Genomic DNA, 20,647 nt, shown 5'->3' with positions numbered 1-20,647 from the left:
ACCCAAGTCCAGTCAGTAGTAAGGAGTTGAGCACAACTTCAGGGTTACATTTACAGAGATACAAGATTCAGATGGAGACAGTTCAATAGTCCACCCATATAATGCAATGATAAAGGAACCATGACTTCCATGACTAAAACAAAAATAAAATCATAGCCCACCAGCCAGGGTAACAGATTCGCCTTGCTATGACCACTGTTGCTCCAAGAAATAGACAAATGTCTTCTGTGAAAATTGCTCTGTATTAGTACACAAGACTTTAGTCTAAGAGGCAACTAGTATCACAGGTATACTATTTATAAAGTTGTGTATAGACATTTTTGAATGTTGTTGAATGATAGACACTTATATTTTCAAAGCATCGAACTAGCTGTGTGTGTGTAAAAGTATTTACTTTTGGAATAAAGAGAGACAAAAAATGCTGAGACGTTCTTATATTCAAATCCTCCCTGGACAAGTTTTCCATGAAGTTAGTGAAATTATGCAGAATAACTTTTCATAGAATACTTCAGGGCAGGCACAATTAGGAGAAAGAAAAATGCCTAAGATTATTCAGTATATGCATCAAAACTATATTTTATAAACAAGTGAAAATAGTGTGTCCATATGTGGCTCTTTTCCACAGTTATTACTGACTTAGTAATTGAGTTCACATTGCTAATTTATCAGCAACAATACAGCTATAAGTTGGAACACTAATTACATTTTTATGCTGGGCTGGTGCTGAGACCTATGATCAAACATATGTTTTTCATTGAACAGTCCATGATATAGTAGTAATTGAACCAGATTTGCTTATTTTTTTCTGGCATATTTTTTCAATATATTCCATTGAGTGAGTGTTTCAGTAAATAACCGCTACATAGTCTACTTACATAATTCATTAGCACACAGGCATGGAGACCTATTTTTCAAATTAGATTTTTGTATTTTCAGTAAGATGTGATCTTACTGAATGCTGATTCTTTGTTTCCTATTTCTTACCAATGTTGGGTGCTCTTAGAACCAAGATTCATTTGCTGACCTTTAAAACTGCAAGGTCAACGCAGAAAATGATTCAGGGAGCACTATTCCCCACTTTACTGTGAGGAGCACAGACTCAAAGGAACATCACTCCTCAAACTTGGTTTTGCATTGAAATCTCCTGTGATGTCTGAGTCCCACTCAAGAGATTTTTTTTTTTTAAGTAGGCTCCACAACCAGTGTGGAGCCCAATGTGGGGTTTGAACTCATGACCTTGAGATTGAGACCTGAGCTGAAATCAACAGCTTAACTGACTGAGCCACCCAGACACCCCACCATCCATTAAAGAGATTCTAACTCATTAGATATATAGTCCAGCTTGTGTATGGAGATTAAAAAAAAAAATCCCAGGTTATTTTAATATGCAGCAAAATTTGACTGAATGAGAACATACTCCTGTGAAAGCAGATTACATAAGAGCAAAGAACAATGTCCTCCTTTCCCTTCTTCTTTCCTTCCTTCCTGGAAACATTTAGGATGGATTGAACATCTACTCTGTCAGGAAATGTTCTAGGTAGTAAAAATATTAAGTGAACATGATGGTCCCTATTTACATGTTTATTAAGTTAATTTTGACCACAGTCTTTGACTATGGCCTCACCTGACCACATATCCCCTACTGTCCTGAACCCCAGCTGCGATAACCTTCTCTTAGTCCTCACCGTGCCATTCTCTGATATATTATAAGGCTTTCTCATGGGTAGTTGCTTCTCCCATGTGGAGTCACCTCCTACTACCTCTTTTGATTGCCATTTAATTTTCATTGCCTTGGCTTCCATGCTTGGGTCAAACTCCTCACATTCCATTCACCTCCTTCTAGCTGCACATATCAGAGATGCATTGTTATGTTCTTACGTGTTTGATGTTTCTTTTCTAGCTAGACAGAAATCACCAGCAAGAAGCCTACCCCTGGGCTCCTTATTCAATAAAATATTAATAAAATATTTATTTAATGAAGGAAATAATTATGAATGTGAATGAATATAAACCAAACTGGTTATTTTTTGCAGCATAATAAACTACCCTAAATCTTAGTTGCTTAAAGCAACAACTATTTTATGACCTCTTGTGATTCTGAGGATTAACTAGACTCAACAGGGTGTATCTTCTTTTCCACATGATGTCAGCTGGGACTGCAGCCACCTGGGGGCTCAAGTTGGGCCAGAATATTCAAGATGGCTCCCTTACATGCCTTGAGAACCGTAGGAAGGCAGATTTCAGTTGGGTTGCTAGGGTTGCTCAGCTTCTCTTGCATGTAATCTCAGGTTCTTTCCCTTTGAACATGGCCACTGCACTTGGTCTCTACAGCAGAGTGTCAGATTCCTTAGAAGTCCAGGACTTCCAAAATGAGCATTCAAAGAGAAGAAGTGGAAACTGCCAGATCTCTTGAAGGCTGGATTGAAAACTGGTTCAGTGCTACTCCTGTCATATTCTTTTTTTTTTTTAATTTTTATTAATTTTATTTTTTATAAACATATATTTTTATCCCCAGGGGTACAGGTCTGCGAATCGCCAGGTTTACACACTTCACAGCACTCACCATAGCACATACCCTCCCCAATATCCATAACCCCACCCCCCCTCTCCCAATCCCCCTCCCCGCATCAACCCTCAGTTTGTTTTGTGAGATTAAGAGTCACTTATGGTTTGTCTCCCTCCCAATCCCGTCTTGTTACATTTATTCTTCTCCTACCCCCTTAACCCCCCATGTTGCATCTCCTCTCCCTCATATCAGGGAGTTCATATGATAGTTGTCTTTCTCCGATAGACTTATTTCGCTAAGCATGATACCCTCTAGTTCCATCCACATCGTCGCAAATGGCAAGATTTCATTTCTTTTGATGGCTGCATAGTATTCCATTGTGTATATATACCACTTCTTTATCCATTCATCTGTTGATGGACATCTAGGTTCTTTCCATAGTTTGGCTATTGTAGACATTGCTGCTATAAACATTCGGGTGCACGTGCCCCTTCGGATCACTACGTTTGTATCTTTAGGGTAAATACCCAGCAGTGCAATTGCTGGGTCAAGGGTAGTTCTATTTTCAACATTTTGAGGAACCTCCATGCTGTTTTCCAGAGTGGTTGCACCAGCTTGCATTCCCAGCAACAGTGTAGGAGGGTTCCCCTTTCTCCGCATCCTCGCCAGCATCTGTCATTTCCTGACTTGTTAATTTTAGCCATTCTGACTGGTGTGAGGTGATATCTCATTGTGGTTTTGATTTGTATTTCCCTGATGCTGAGTGATATGGAGCACTTTTTCATGTGTCTGTTGGCCATCTGGATGTCGTCTTTGCAGAAATGTCTGTTCATGTCCTCTGCCCATTTCTTGATTGGATTATTTGTTCTTTGGGTGTTGAGTTTGCTAAGTTCTTTATAGATTTTGGACACTAGCCCTTTATCTGATATGTCATTTGCAAATATCTTCTCCCATTCTGTCAGTTGTCTTTTGGTTTTGTTCACTGTTTCCTTTGCTGTGCAAAAGCTTTTGATCTTGAGGAAATCCCAAAAGTTCATTTTTGCCCTTGCTTCCCTTGCCTTTGGTGATGTTCCAGGGAAGATGTTGCTGCGGCTGAGGTCGAAGAGGTTGCTGCCTGTGTTCTCCTCAAGGATTTTGATGAATTCCTTTCTCACATTGAGATCCTTCATCCATTTTGAGTCTATTTTCGTGTGTGCTATAAGGAAATGATCCAATTTCATTTTTCTGCATGTGGCTGTCCAATTTTCCCAACACCATTTGTTGAAGAGGCTGTCTTTTTTCCATTGGACATTCTTTCCTGCTTTGTTGAAGATGAGTTGACCATAGAGTTGAGGGTCTATTTCTGGGCTCTCTATTCTGTTCCATTGATCTATGTGTCTGTTTTTGTGCCAGGACCATGCTTCTTGATGATGACAGCTTTGTAATAGAGCTTGAAGTCCGGAATTGTGATGCCACCAACTTTGGCTTTCTTTTTCAATATTCCTTTGGCTATTCGAGGTCTTTTCTGGTTCCATATAAATTTTAGGATTATTTGTTCCATTTCTTTGAAAAAATGGATGGTACTTTGATAGGAATTGCATTAAATGTGTAGATTGCTTTAGGTAGCATAGACATTTTCACAATATTTATTCTTCCAATCCAGGAGCATGGAACATTTTTCCATTTCTTTGTGTCTTCCTCAATTTCTTTCATGAGTACTTTATAGTTTTCTGTGTATAGATTCTTAGTCTCTTTGGTTAGGTTTATTCCTAGGTATCTTATAGTTTTGGGTGCAATTGTAAATGGGATGGACTCCTTCATTTCTCTTTCTTCTGTCTTGTTGTTGGTGTAGAGAAATGCAACTGATTTCTGTGCATTGATTTTATATCCTGACACTTTACTGAATTCCTGTACAAGTTCTAGCAGTTTTGGAGTGGAGTCTTTTGGGTTTTCCACATATAGAGTCATATCATCTGCAAAGAGTGATAGTTTGACTTCTTCTTTGCCGATTTGGATGCCTTTAATTTCCTTTTGTTGTCTGATTGCTGAGGCTAGGACTTCTAGTACTATGTTGAATAGCAGTGGTGATAACGGACATCCCTGCCGTGTTCCTGACCTTAGCGGAAAAGCTTTCAGTTTCTCTCCATTGAGAATGATATTTGTGGTGGGTTTTTCATAGATGGCTTTGATAATATTGAGGTATGTGCCGTCTATCCCTACACTTTGAAGAGTTTTGATCAGGAAGGGATGCTGTACTTTGTCAAAGGCTTTTTCAGCATCTATGGAGAGTATCATATGGTTCTTGTTCTTTCTTTTATTAATGTGTTGTATCACATTGATTGATTTGCGGATGTTGAACCAACCTTGCAGCCCTGGAATAAATCCCACTTGGTCGTGGTGAATAATCCTTTTAATGTACTGTTGAATCCTATTGGCTAGTATTTTGGTGAGAATTTTTGCATGTGTTCATCAAGGATATTGGTCTGTAGTTCTCTTTTTTGATGGGATCCTTGTCTGGTTTTGGGATCAAGGTGATGCTGGCCTCATAAAATGAGTTTGGATGTTTTCCTTCCATTTCTATTTTTTGGAACAGTTTCAGGAGAATAGGAATTAGTTCTTCTTTAAATGTTTGGTAGAATTCCCCCGGGAAGCCATCTGGCCCTGGGCTTTTGTTTGTTTGGAGATGTTTGATGACTGTTTCAATCTCCTTACTGGTTATGGGTCTGTTCAGGCTTTCTATTTCTTCCTGGTTCAGTTGTGGTAGTTTATATGTCTCTAGGAATGCATCCATTTCTTCCAGATTGTCAAATTTATTGGCGTAGAGTTGCTCATAGTATGTTCTTATAATTGTCTGTATTTCTTTGGTGTTCGTTGTGATCTCTCCTCTTTCATTCATGATTTTATTTATTTGAGTCCTTTCTCTTTTCTTTTTGAGAAGTCTGGCCAGGGGTTTATCAATCTTATTAATTCTTTCAAAGAACAAGCTCCTAGTTTCGTTGATTTGTTCTATTGTTTTTTTTGGTTTCTATTTCATTGATTTCTGCTCTGATCTTTATGATTTCTCTTCTCCTGCTGGGTTTAGGGTTTCTTTCTTGTTCTTTCTCCAGCTCCTTTAGGTGTAGGGTTAGGTTGTGTACCTGAGACCTTTCTTGCTTCTTGAGAAAGGCTTGTACCGCTATATATTTTCCTCTCAGGACTGCCTTTGTTGTGTCCCACAGATTCTGAACCATTGTGTTTTCATTATCATTTGTTTCCATAAATTTTTTCAATTCTTCTTTAATTTCCTGGTTGACCCATTCATTCTTTAGAAGGATGCTGTTTAGTCTCCATGTATTTGGGTTCTTTCCAAATTTCCTCTTGTGATTGAGTTCTAGCTTTAGAGCATTGTGGTCTGAAAATATGCAGGGAATGATCCCAATCTTTTGATACCGGTTGAGACTTGATTTAGGACCAAGAATGTGATCTATTCTGGAGAATGTTCCATGTGCACTAGAGAAGAATGTGTATTCTGTTGCTTTGGGATGAAATGTTCTGAATATATCTGTGATGTCCATCTGGTCCAGTGTGTCATTTAAGGCCTTGATTTCCTTGTTGATCTTTTGCTTGGATGATCTGTCCATTTCAGTGAGGGGAGTGTTAAAGTCCCCTACTATTATTGTATTCTTGTCGATGTGTTTCTTTGATTTTGTTATTAATTGGTTTATATAGTTGGCTGCTCCCACGTTAGGGGCATAGATATTTAAAATTGTTAGATCTTCTTGTTGGACAGATCCTTTGAGTATGACATGGTGTCCTTCCTCATCTCTTATTATAGTCTTTGGCTTAAAATCTAATTGATCTAATAGAAGGATTGCCACTCCTGCTTTCTTCTGATGTCCATTAGCATGGTAAATTGTTTTTCACCCCCTCACTTTAAATCTGGAGGTGTCTTTTGGTCTGAAATGAGTTTCTTGTAGAAAGCATATTGATGGGTCTTGGTTTTTTATCCATTATGATACCCTGTGTCTTTTGATTGGGGAATTTAGCCCATTTACATTCAGGGTAAGTAATGAGAGATATGAATTTAGTGCCATTGTATTGCCTGTAAGGTGACTGTTATTGTATATTGTCTCTGTTTCTTTCTGATCTACTACTTTTAGGGTCTCTCTTTGCTTAGAGGACCCCTTTCAATATTTCCTGTAGAGCTGGTTTGGTATTTGCAAATTCTTTCAGTTTTTGTTTGTCCTGGAAGCTTTTAATCTCTCCTTCTATTTTCAATGATGGCCTAGCTGGATATAGTATTCTTGGCTGCATGTTTTTCTCGCTGAGTACTCTGAATATATCATGCCAGCTCTTTCTGGCCTGCCAGGTCTCTGTGGATAAGTCTGCTGCCAATCTAATATTTTTACCATTGTACGTTACAGACTTCTTTTCCCGGGCTGCTTTCAATATCTTTTCTTTGTCACTAAGACTTGTTACTTTTACTATTAGGTGACGGGGTGTGGACCTATTCTTATTGATTTTGAGGGGGGGTTCTCTGAACCTCCTGGATTTTGATGCTTGTTCCCTTTGCCATATTGGGGAAATTCTCTCCAATAATTCTCTCCAACATACCTTCTGCTCCCTTCTCTGTTTCCTCTTCTTCTGGAATCCCAATTATTCTAATGTTGTTTCGTCTTATGGTGTCACTTATCTCTCGAATTCTCTCCTCGTGGTCCAGTAGCTGTTTGTCCCTCTTTTGCTCAGCTTCTTTATTCTCTGTCATTTGGTCTTCTATGTCGCTAATTCTTTCTTCTGCCTCATTTGTCCTAGCAGTGAGAGCCTCCATTTTTGATTGCACCTCATTAATAGCTTTTTTGAATTCCACTGGGTTAGATTTTAGTTCTTTTATTTCTCCAGAAAGGGCTTATATATCTCCTGAGAGGGTTGCTTTAATATCTTCCATGCCTTTTTCAAGCCCGGCTAGAACCTTGAGAATCGTCATTCTGAACTCTAGATCTGACATATTACCAATGTCTGTATTGATTAGGTCCCTAGCCTTTGGTACTGCTTCTTGTTCTTTTTTTTGTTGTGAATTTTTCTGCCTTGTCATTTTGTCCAGATAAGAGTATATGGAGGAGCAAGTAAAATACTAAAAGGGTGGCAACAACCCCAGGAAAATATGCTTTAGCCAAATCAGAAGAGATCCCAAATCGTGAGGGGGGAGAAAGGGGATAAAAAGGGGTATAGAAAGAAAAAAAAAAGAAACTATTAAAAAAATAAAGCCGATAAAAAATATAAAAAGGAAAAAAAAATATATATATTAGATAAACTTTAAAAAACGTTAAAAAAGAAAACAGTAAAAGTTAAAAAAATTTAGCAGAAGAAGAGAAAAAAAATGAAAAAGAAAAAAAAATTAAATTAACTGCAAGGCTAAAGAATCATGGGGAGAAAGCCATGAGTTCCCTGCTTTGCTTTCTTCTCCTCTGGAATTCCGCCGCTCTCCTTGGTATTGAAACTGCACTCCTTGGTAGGTGAACTTGGTCCTGGCTGGGTTTCCCGTTGATCTTCTGGGGGAGGGGCCTTTCTAGTGATTCTCAAGCGTCTTTGCCCCAGGCGGAGTTGCACCGCCCTTACCCGGGGCCGGGCTAAGTAATCCGCTCGGGTTTGCTGGGTTTGCTTTCGGGAGCTTTTGTTCCCTGAGCGCTTTCCGTAGAGTTCTTTCAGATAGTGGTTGATTTTCGGTTTCTAGAATTGCTGTTCTTCTTCTCTTCAATCTCCCGTTGGATTTGTAGGTGTTTGCAATCTTTAGATAAGCTATTTAGCTGATCTCCCGCTACCTGAAGTAGTCTCAGCCTGCTACTTCTCCGCCATCTTGACTCCTCCTGATACTCCTGTCATATTCTATTAGCCAAAGAAGGCATAGGCCCTTTCTAGAATCATTGAGAAAAACATTAAAAAAAAAAACCCTGAAAAACAGCTCCCTCCCCCTTTATGGGAGAGTCCTAAAGAATTTGAGCCAATTCTTAATTCATCACAGAAATTTAACCCCCAATTTAAAACATTTATTTTGCTCTTTTTGGGGAAGGGGCAGCTCAAAGAAACTTTTAGTTTTTACTTTATGTGGTATTATTAAGGTCTACTCTCAACAGATTTTTAAGTGTACAATACAATATTGTTAACGCTAGTCATGAGTTGTACAGCAATCTCTAGAGTATGTTCATCTTCTGTTACAAAATTTAAACCCATTAACAACCTGACATTTCCCTTTCCCTCCAGTCCCCAGAAACCACCATTATACTCAATTTCTATGAGTTTGACTATTTTAGATACCTCATGAAAGTAAAATCATGCAATATTTGTCTTTCCGTGACTTCTTTATTTCACTCACCCTAATGTCATTAAGTTTGATCTATGTTGTCACATACTGTAGGATTCCTTTTTTTAAAGGCTGAATTGTACTGTAATGTATGTATATGCCTCATTTTCTTTACCCTCTTACTCATTAATGAACATTGAAGTTGTATCTACATCTTGGTTATTGTAAATAGTAATGTAATGAACAAGGAAGGGCAAATATGTCTTTGAGATCTCGATTTCAACTTCTTTTGGATAAATATCTAGAAATTGGATTGCTGGATCTAGTGGTGTTCTATTTCTTTGATGAAACTCCATACTGTTTTTTATAGCGGCAGCACATTTTGGCATTTCCACCATCAATGCACAAGCATTTCAATTTCTCTACATCATCACCAACACTTGGTAAAGGAAACAATCAACAGAATGAAAAGGCAGCCTGCAGAATAAGTGAAAATATTTGCCAACTACGTATCTAATAAGAGGTTCATACCCAAAATATATAAGGAACTCCTCAACTCAGTAACCAAAAAAAATTTGTAACCCAATTAAAATGTGGGTAAAGACTTGAATAGACATTTCTCCAAAGAAGACATACAGATGGCCAATAAGCATATGAATAGATGCTCAACATCACTCATCATCAGGAAAGTACAAGTTAAAGTCACAATTAGATACCTTACACTTGTTAGGATGGGTATTATCAAACACACAAAAGACAACAAGCATTGGTGACAATGTGAAGAAATTGGAACTCTCTGTTTGAAACACCCCCAAGTCAGACTCAGAGCCTACCTTCTGCCAGGCTGCAGGAAAGGTTAGTATCAGCCATTCTTGGGGATCCCAGCATCATTGTTTAGTGTAATGGTGAGACGCTGAGTGCACTTTCTATTCAGCATCCAGTCATCCTCACTATTAATAGAAGGTGTCCATTATGGCAGCAAGCCTGGTCCTGCCAGAGGAAGCTGTTTTACAGTCTCTGTGCTCGGGGCATGGGGCACCATTTGTGAATAAAAATGCCACACCTGGGTCTTGCTTTCCTTTAGCATCACCCACTCTTTCTGCCCTGAGATCTTTCCTTTTCTGGGTTTTGCTAGAATGGAGAGAATAAGCTCTACTTCGTGGTAGGAGGAATGGGACTTTGTTCCATGTTCTTTGCTTTGCTTTAGGACTAGGACTGGCCTTTGTTGTGTTCAGCTGTGGTGCTCCCTTACCTAGCCTAAACTCTACCTCCTTTCTCTCTTCTTTGTTTAACTTTTTGTTTTGACAGGAATCCTAGACAAGCCCCCAGAAATGAAAACATATATATATATAGTTTGACATGATTTCAATATGTTTTCAAGAACAATACAAAGCATTCCTACACTCCATCAAGATTTCTCTGTTAGGATTTGTGCTTTCTCTCACGTGCTCTTTGTCTGTCTATACATAGATAAGTATCTTTTTCTCTATGTCATCTGTGTTCTACAATTCACATCATTTTATGTGGAACAGTTCATGCCTCTTATGTGGTATAATTTGTGGTGTATTTGCTCAACATGAGAACATTCCCCTATGTAGCCAAAGTATAATAATTAAAACGGGGACTTAACCTTGATATGTATTCCAAGTTTTCTTACTGTCCCAATATTATCTTTTCTAGGGAACATGAATTCCATTTCCCCATTTTTCTGTGTCTTTAGTGGTGTTAACATCTTTGAAGAGAACTGGCTCAGTATTTTAGAGAATGACTGTCCATTTAGGTTTTGGTAAGGTCTCCCCATGATCAAGTTCATGTATTCAATTTTGATAGGATCACATGGGAGCGTTGTTTTGTTCTTCTCAGTTCGTGATATCAGGAAGAATTACTAATGATATTAGCTCTCATTAGTTTGGGTTTCTGCCAAGTTTCTGGATTGTAAACTTACATTTTCTTTTATAATTAATAAATATATCATATAATTAATCAATTTTGTGAGACCAGATAAGTATTCTAGTCCTCATTGTACTTCTACTTTTTAACATCTGTTGATGTGTTTTGCCCAAATCAGTTTTTGCTATGATGGTTGCCAAATGGGGATTCCTCTTTTACTCCTCTTGTGCCAGTTTGTACTACGGGATGTAAGCCAAACACTGAGTGCTGTGTCTAAGTAGGGCATGTTAGGATGACTGTGTCAAATAGGCAAGAACAAGGATAAGAAGGCCCGAGGGACATTTTCTGAGCCCAAAATGAGCAACACATTATCATGATTCTCTTATAAACAGGGCTGACAGATCCTGAGTGAAATTTTAACTAATGTCCTATACTTTTTCTGATGCTGGTTGTATGGATATATCTCTAGATACATAGCTAGAACATATGGGTGTGTGTATAGATATATTTATATAAATTTATGGTGCTTAATTTTTTATCCTTTACTGTATGCAAATTGTACTCAAAATTTTTTAAAAAAGCAGTAGAACAAAAAAGAAACAAATCTCTAATTTAACGGCATAGTTACATAGCATTACAAACAGCATTAGGTATTAACATAAAACTTAAGAAAAGATGCTCAACACTGAACCCAAAGAGTTGCTAATGTAGGGATCGTTTGATGTTGTAAAATTAGAACCATAGTTCTGTAATAGCACTTAGGGTCACTTAATAACATTAAATTATTTTCCTCTTTTTAAAAAGATTATATTTATTTATTTGACAGTAAAAGAGAGAGAAAGAGAGCACAAATGGGGGGAACAGCAGAGGGAGAGGGAGAAACAGGCTTTCCACCCAGCAGAGAACCCAGCTCAGCACTTGATCCCAGCACCCTGGGATCGTGACCTGAGCTGAAGGGAGACTGTTAACCGATTGATCCACCCAGGTGCCCCAACATTAAATTATTTTGAAATGAAAAAATTGAAGCCATTGTTTTCTAAAAAGAAAATTAGAACTGTTTTCCTTAAAAGAAATTAATTTTTTTATTTTGAGATGTTTACACATTCAAAGACCTTGCGTATTGATATAAAATATTTAAAATATAAAATAATTGAGAATTTGCCTAAAATGAGAAGAATTCATGCCTCAGTTTACTTAAATAGACAGTTACCCTTTTGACTTTATATGTGATTTGATTTACAGAACGAAAACAATTTTAGTAACAGCTCGTTTCCTTATTCTCTTTGCTTGTCTGCTCCCCTTCCCCCGCAGCCCTCCACGCTGCCTCTATAAATTTCCTGCCCTTTTCTGTGACTCTGGAATTGACCTTTCAGATGTATCACTGGAGCTGCTTTGTACTGGGGCTTCCAGTTAAATTTGGCCAATGGGAGATCAGAGTACAGAGGAGAAAGGATGAGTTACTTCATTTCCTACCCCATTTCGGTTGTCTGGTTCTGGTCTAATTCTCCCTTTCAAATTATATGTCCTTTGAGGAACTTCTTTGGCTCCAACTATCACCAGGTTCCTACAGTTTCCTTCCCTACTCTTTTAGACCCAGACTTAAATAAGTCTATTAGAAATAGAGACAGATCAGTATAATATATAAGGTTAAGAATTTAAGGGCATCTTACATTCTGCCAAAATGGCAAAAAGAAAAATGTATAGAAACAAAGAATTGTCTTGCTCCCTCCTGCTGTTGGATGGTACCTTTGCAGACCTGATGAGCAAATTTTGTGAAATACATAGTGTGAAGGAATAAAGCTTGATGGGTCTCTGTAGACTTTGGGATGCCAGTATTTTGGAGTGATATTTCCTATATAACCTGGCCATGCACGTGTCTTCTAACATCAGGATTATGTTATTACTGGTTGTTGGGCCAGGAGATAACCTGCTTTCTTTTGATTAGATGACTATTTTAAGGTCTCTACATTTTCTCCAATACAGCCAACATGTTGCACATAGTCTATGCCACTTACTATATGGGCCGCCAAAATACCATCTCAGGGACTGTGTTACATTGTCAGTCTCATAGGCTCTACCTTATTGGATTCTGAGGCTGGAATGTGTTCCCTGTGACTCTGTTCAATAGTTAGCATCTACTTCTGCTTGTCCCAGCATGTTTTAATAGTCCTTATCAGTTCCTTTTACCTTCTTTGTAACTAGTCTCTTCATTATCATAAGAATTCCATCTTAGTATACCTTGTTTTCTACTGGGACCCTAATGAACAAAGCAACACAATTCCAGAATAGAATTAGTAGGGTGAAGTTTCTATTAAAATAGCTAATGAGTGGGAACCAATAGGAAACAGACCTGGGGAAAGTGATACCACACCTGTTTATTCTTTCTTCATTCTGTGATGCCCTTACTATTGAATCTCCAGTAAAATCTGGTGATAGTTACTGACTATCCTTCTGGAAGCTTGTGGATATATATATTTTTTTCTGTTCTGTACAAAAGCAGGTGATGTTAATTTCATTTAGTCTTATAAAACTCCTTTCCAAATATTGTTGAAAGAGGAATTCAATGTAGGAAGCTCAGGTCAATACTTAAAATTATTGGCCGTGTGACTTTAAACTTTGTCGACTTGCCGTATATAAGCTTACTCTCACTAAATGCAAATAAAACAAAATGCTTCTAGAATATGTACGTGAGTGTTGTTGGAGAGAAATAGAAGAGGGACTAGAGCCGTTCAGAGATAATCCTCTGTGGATAAGTGATTAAGCACTAGAATGGATATCATAGTCAATGTCTAGCCTCATTTGTTTTACTGATGTTGCTTCATTTAGGCAAAATGCCTCTTTATATGTTAGGCAATTAAGCAGTGAATTAGAAGAATAGCTAAAAGGGAAAAAAATAGATTAGAGAGGCATTCCAGTGAAGCTGGGACTGAATGGATATTTAAGTTATTCTCAGATTCATTAGTCTTAGACTCTGTTACTATAAAATTCAGAATCACAGTCATGTAAATACATTTATTATACTTAAATAAATCAAGAAAGGCTCATTTTCAAAAATGCCAGATGTTCTGTATTTCTCTGGTGGCAATATAAATCTGAAGTTGATCTATGCTAAACATCTGTCAAAATACACACTTGTTTAAGGGAATCACCAACAGTTCAAAATGAAACACTTTGAATAATACATCAGGAAAGAAGAGGACTGTTCATTCTATTTAGTGATAAGTTAAATATCTTAAACAATATGATAAATTGTGATGTAAAATTATACATTGTGAAGTAAAATTTCACAATAAAATTTCCCCTATAGCTGAAACTTAAAACCCAAAAAATGGCTAATCAAAGTAGGAGGTTCTACCTTTCTTCCATTAATCTTATTTCTTCTAATTTAGAAGTTGTTCACACACAGAAAAATGGTAATCAACTAATAATTTTTAACTACATTGCATCTTCACAGAAAAAAACAAAACAAAACAAAATCTGTTGTCTTCAAGCAAAAAAAAGGAATCAAAAAGTTAGTTGACCAGAGGATTTAAGTTTCTGAGAATTAGTAAAATTTTCGCAAAGTTAAAAGGTAAAACATTACAGGAATTAGGTTGGAAACATAGTTAAGCTTTCCCAAATTGCATTTTCATTATAATTTTCTATTTTGGATTTCTAGAGATTTGCTCTTGGCTTCTTGTTAAAGAAATACTTGCACAAACTTGCAAAATATAACCACATGGATTCTTTCGTTACTATTTCCTCCTGGCACTGAATATTTTCCTTCCTGGTTGTTAGTAGCAAAAGATAATGGCTGTTACCTGCTAGGGTAAATACAGTAGGCTGTAAATAAAGTGCTATCAGTTCAGTGGCTGAGAATACTCATTTTCAACTCCACACTTGACCAAAAAGAAAACGTATAACAACCAGAAATTATTCACTTCTCTGAATACTATTTAAGATTTGCAGTGGCTTAATTTAGAAATTGCTAGATTTTAAAAGCCTACTTAACATACAGCAAAATGAAGTGGTAGCCTGTGATTGTTTTTATTTCCATTTTAGGCTTATTTTCTGGCAATTACTTTGATATATATTATATATATATAATATATATATATATATATTCTTTAGTAGTCAGTGAATTTACTTAAGATGATACTTGTTCACTTTCCTGGTTTCCTTTTTTTAATTGTTTCATTATTATTTTTTATTTTGTTGAAGACATATTTTTGAAGTATGAAATGGGAAGAGCAGTATTGGTGCTATCACACTAAAATTTACAATAATTTAGCTGTCATATCTGAATACCTCAGGGCAAAGAGCTATAAGAGATCAAGACATGAGAGTCAGGAGTCTGTATTGAGAAAAGAGAGAAGGGGATATGGAGTGTTTTAAAGAACCTCCCAGTCATGTGATTGTTTTTTGTCTGTAGTTAAATTAAATAATTTAATAATTTTCTAGAAGAAAGATGTAAGATGAAGTATGACTCAAAAATGTGTGGATGTTAAAATATCATGCATTTTATTATATTTAATGAATTGATTTATTTTAAAATATCTGTATTAAATCCATTAAAAGTTGCTCTAAATAGCACATTTTTATCTTTTTTTAAAAAAGATTTTATTTATTTATTTGACATAGAGAGAGAGAGATCACAAGTAGCCAGAGAGGCAGGGGGAAGCAGGCTGCCTGCAGAGCAGAGAACCGATGGCGGGCTCGATACCAGGACCCTGAGACCATGACCTGAGCCAAAGGCAGAGGCTTAATGCTCTGAGCCACCCAGGCACCCCACATTTTTATCTTTTTAAAAGAAAAAGGTTAGTTAGAAGCGACATTGTATTATCTATTTGCAAATGTTTTTAACGTCTGTCTTAATAAAAGCTGAATATGCATCAGCTTCTGTATTCAGTATGTTGCAAGGATATGTAGTTGGAAAAAGATAAGAATATTTTAAAATATTTCCTGTAATTGAGAATATTTGTCTTTGATACTATACCAAAGCTTGGCGAGTGGTAATTTCTTAAAGATTAGTCACACTGTGGAATCTGAAACCATATCAATGAACTTTTCATACATAAAAATTTACATAAAATCCCCTGATCTCCCTTGCCCTTTTAGTAAATCTTTTACTTGTACATGTATTTGATTACTTGGAAGTTATTGGCTCACTGAATTATACAGTCCATCCAATGTTGACACATTTTATTTTATAATAAAAAAAAAACTCACTTATTAATATCACTATTGAGCCCATCAGAAAATGTTGTAAGTATGGCATGTTGAGTTCATTGTGGTAGATACAAATTTTCTGATGACATATAGCAATTTCTGTTTGAAATCTTGAATTATATGTTTGTCAGGAAATACTTGTCAGTTGTTTTCTCTGAAGCAATAAGCTCCTTTTGTTCATTTTCAAGGAAATGTCAAATACCTGAGTTTTAATAACTATTTTTGTCTGTTAGTCATTCTCTTAAAGCTAGTGTTCTATGAAAAAAGATGCTCAAGGTAAACCAAGTGGTTCACCTCTCAACTCAAGCTATTACAGTTTTCCTTAAGACCTTCATAATGTTTCCAAAAGCAAAAGTTCTTCATGCATATTCTCATACCATGCATTGTGCATCATCTGTGCAAATGTCAACAGTGAAAAAGGTGAATGATACCTTGGTATTATTGTATTAATAATAATTAATAACAATAACTAAAATCATACTTAGTATTATTTCAAAACTACTGAACATAGTTTGGCCTTAATGGCTCAATACGAGAGTCTTAGGAACCACACAGCTCTATGGACCACTTTGAGAACTGCCGTTTTAGACAATGTACGAAGTCCTTCACAGACATTATTGCATGGCCCCTTCACTGAAAACCTGTAACGTAGAAACTGATTTTCCTCATTTTACAGATTTTCCTTTATTTTACAGCTGAAAGTACTAGATGTCAAGTTTTTCAGTGACTTGCTCATTTTACTAACCTGGATCTCCCAATATTCAGTCTGAGCTTCACTACAAAAGCTGTGGTTTTGTTTTTAAATAATTAATAGTAGAATCCTGACCTATGATAGCAAAGTGCTAAAAGCCAAGTGTCCTTGAAGATTGACACAACTGATTTTGAAAACTGATAAAAATCCTACCAAGACTGGAGATTTCTGCCTCTGTCTGTGTTGGACTAAGACAAACAATATCTTCTCTAAGCTTCTCTTAGATGCTTAACAGAGTTCAGAAATGCAATCTGGAGAGATTAAAGTGTTTCTAAGTATCTTATCTGAGTTCACAAACATTCTCTAAATAGGGCTTATAATGATACTTAGCTCATAGTATTGTTGTGATCATTAAATGAGTTAAGGAATACATGTAAAGCACTTAGAATATTGTCTGGTACAGGAAAGACAAAAATTAAAATTGTAGTCTACTTCATGCCCAATGGTTACTATTAAAAAAAAAACCCACAGAAAACAAGTGTTGGCAAAGATGTGGAGAAATTGAAAAACTTGTACAGGGACACTTGGGTGGCTCAGTTGGTTAAGCATCTGTCTTCCACTCAGGTCACCATGCCAGGGTCCTGGAATTGAGTCCCACCTTGGGCTCCTTGCTCAGCTGGGAGCCTGCTTCTCCCTCTGCCTGCTGCTCCCCCTGCTTGTGCTCTCTCTGATGCTTGCTCTCTCTCTCTGGCAAATAAATACATAAAATCTTTTAAAGAAAGGATAAACGTATACACTGTTAGGGGAATATAAAATTGCATAGCTGTAATGGGAATCATGATGGTTCCTCAAAAAAATTAAAAATAGAATTATTATGTGATCCAGCAATTCCCTTGCTAGGTATAATTGAAATAGTTGAAATAGTTGAAAGCAGGGTCTTGAGAAGATATTTGTACATCCATGTTCATAGCAACATCATTCATAATAGCTAAAAGGTGGAAGCCACCCAAGTCTGGTAGAACAAAATGTGGTACATATACAATAGAATTATCAGCGTGAAAAAGGGAGGGCATTCTGACACTTGCTACAACAGGGATGAACCTTGAGGATAATATGCAAAATAAAATAAGCCAGTAGCAAAAAGACAAATACTATACAGTATGGTTTACGTGAATGGGCAGATTCATAAAGACCAACATTATGTGGTTGCCAGGATCTGGAGGCAAGAGCAAATGGGGAATTGTTTGATAGGTATAGAATTTTAGTTTTGGAAGATGAAAAGCATTCTGGGGCTTGTATGCAGAGGTGACTGCATTTAACATGGCTGAACTGCATACTTAAAAATGGTTAAGATGGTTTTTATATTATGTGCATTTTGTTACATCTCTTATCACAGTTTAAAAAAGTATACTAAAGGGGCGCCTGGGTGGCTCAGTGGGTTAAGCCACTGCCTTCGGCTCAGGTCATGATCTCAGGGTCCTGGGATCGAGCCCCACATCGGGCTCTCTGCTCAGCAGGGAGCCTGCTTCCTCCTCTCTCTCTGCCTGCCTCTCTGCCTACTTGTGATTTCTCTCTGTCAGATAAATAAATAAAATCTTTAAAAAAAAATATACTAAAAAACGTAGCAAGGCTGCTGTAGAAAACAATAAAACACAATTTAAAAATACTGGGAATGAAAGAGATTTTGAATACAACAAATGTATCCATTAGATAAAATACACAAATGCCTTGTAAAACATTTTACCTAAATGATGAAAAAGAAAAACTGAGTAGCTCTACATTTATTAAAGAAATTTAATTCATTATCAACATACTCCTACAATGAGAACTCTGTGCCAAGTTTTATTGGTGAATTCTCTCAAACATTTAAGGAAGACATAGTAGCACTCTTAAAAGAAGTATTTAGAAAATAGAGCAGAAAGGAACATGTCCCAAAATGTTTTATTTGCGGCTCACACATTCACGATTACAAAACTTGACCAAGATAATAAAATTACCAAACAATATCATTCATGAACATGGATGAACTTTCTTTAGAAAATACTGGCAATTCTTTCTAATATTGGAAACAGTTACTATTGCCCTCCTGTAGATTTGGTGATGATTAAATTAAAAATTGAGATGGCTGATTTTTTGAAAGCCGTGAAATAATTAATTCTGGATTTTCTGATTAACCCTGCTTCTTTGTGACATTTATGAAAGTGAATGTCACAGATTTCTCTAGTAGAAGTAGCTTCCACATGTTGCTTCCAGCTAGTGGGTGCTAAGATTCCAAACAGGGCTCTAGGGTGAATAGGTAGGTAGATGGGAGGTAAGTGTGAGATATCCCCAACACCAAGAACTTGAAGAAAACCCAGAACAGCAAATAGATCAGTCTGACAACTGTGTGAGCAAGCTGAAGGTGGTAACAGGTCCAAACATTGAGTATCTGTGGATGGGGGGAGCCCAGTAACAGAAAAACCTCAAGTGAGGAGTTCTCACATTAGAGAAGACTGCCAGGAAAAAACTGGCAAGAATTCTTGGTTGTCTGTGGTGGTTAAGCTATAGATGCTGGGACTATAACAGGGAAGGGGGGCTGAGGGATAAAATAAACTGTCAGGAGTGGTAATACTAGTATCCCCCAGGTCTAAAAGGAAACTTGCCTAGGGTATGAATCTTAATTCCCAATCTACACCGAATATTAATTGTAATTCTAATATTTATTGATGACTTGCTAAATTCCAAGGAGTATGCAGAGCACTTTAAACATTCTGTCTCATTTAGTCCTCGAGCTCTGCAAAGGGTTGTTGCTGCTGGCATTTTATGGGTGATTAAACCAGAGCTTAGATTGAACAACTTTCCTCAAGACACACAGATAGTAATTGCTGGTGCTAAGAACTGAAGTTCTCTGATGGTGGATTTATCCTCTGTGTAGCATGGCTGCTCATGCCTGGGAATCTGATTCTATTGGAAGTTCTTCTGAAATACATATATGAGAACTCAGCTAGCAGCAGGGAGAGTTCAACGAAAACTTCAGTTTTATTTATTAAGTGTACATTCCCTCACCTTAAGTTTTCAATGGGGTAGGACTAATTAAAATACATAATATTTTTTATAATACTCCAAACAGGGTTTTTCAAAGTAATATGGAATATTTTAAATTTATATATAAGTTTTAAATGCATTATCTTTCACTTAATGAATTATATATTAATAGAAAACATTACCCATTTAAATGATGCTTTTTTAGTCTCAGAAATGAATTGGTGGGACACCTGGGTGGCTCAGTGCATTAAACCTCTGTCTTCGGCTCAGGTCATGATCTTAGGGTCCTGGGATGGAGCCCCGCATCGGGCTCTCTGCTCAGCGGGGAGCCTGCTTCCCCCCCTCTCTCTACCTGCCTCTCTGCCTGCTTGTGATCTCTCTCTCTCTCTCTCTCTCTGTCAAATAAATAAATAAATAAAAATCTTAAAAAAATGAATTGGAATTTGTTATCTGGAATGAGAATAGAACAACTTCTTTCTTAAATGGCCAACTTCTGGAGAAAATACAACCTCACTAGTTTTTTTATTTTTGACAAGTTGAGGTTTTGATAAAATTTCATGTTCATGCTTCTTATAAGATAGTAACAAATAGGCTTCACGCCAGAGAAAAATATGAAGCTTCAAACAAAAGGAGATGATAAATTGTCTTGCAGTGACAACAGCATCCTGTCAATAAAGAAGCATTAAATTCAAGTAGATACCCAATTTGCAGGATCACATATAGTGTTTTAGAAAAATCACACTCACACAGCTTTTATCTTAAAGTAAATAATCAAATTTGAGATTGCCCAAGTCAATACTGTCCATGAGCTATTAGTTTTTCCAAATCTATAGTACTTAAAGAAATATGTGAACTGCTTGTAAGGAAAACACCAAACATTAATTTTCATGAATGTAGCTAGGAATCAAGATTAATTAGAGAGGTTGAAATATGTTAAACTGCCTCCTTTAAAAAGTCAGCTAAATTAATGAACCAACATTTTCCATTTTTTACTTTTCAACCAGAGTCAAAGTAGCCAGTTGAAAATAAGGTCAATTCTTTGTTATTTGGGTTATATCAAAATAGCTCTTTT

Source organism: Lutra lutra, chromosome 13 (genome assembly GCF_902655055.1).
Source record: "Lutra lutra chromosome 13, mLutLut1.2, whole genome shotgun sequence".
Classification (NCBI taxonomy): domain Eukaryota; kingdom Metazoa; phylum Chordata; class Mammalia; order Carnivora; family Mustelidae; genus Lutra; species Lutra lutra.
This window is presented reverse-complemented; position numbering follows the sequence as displayed.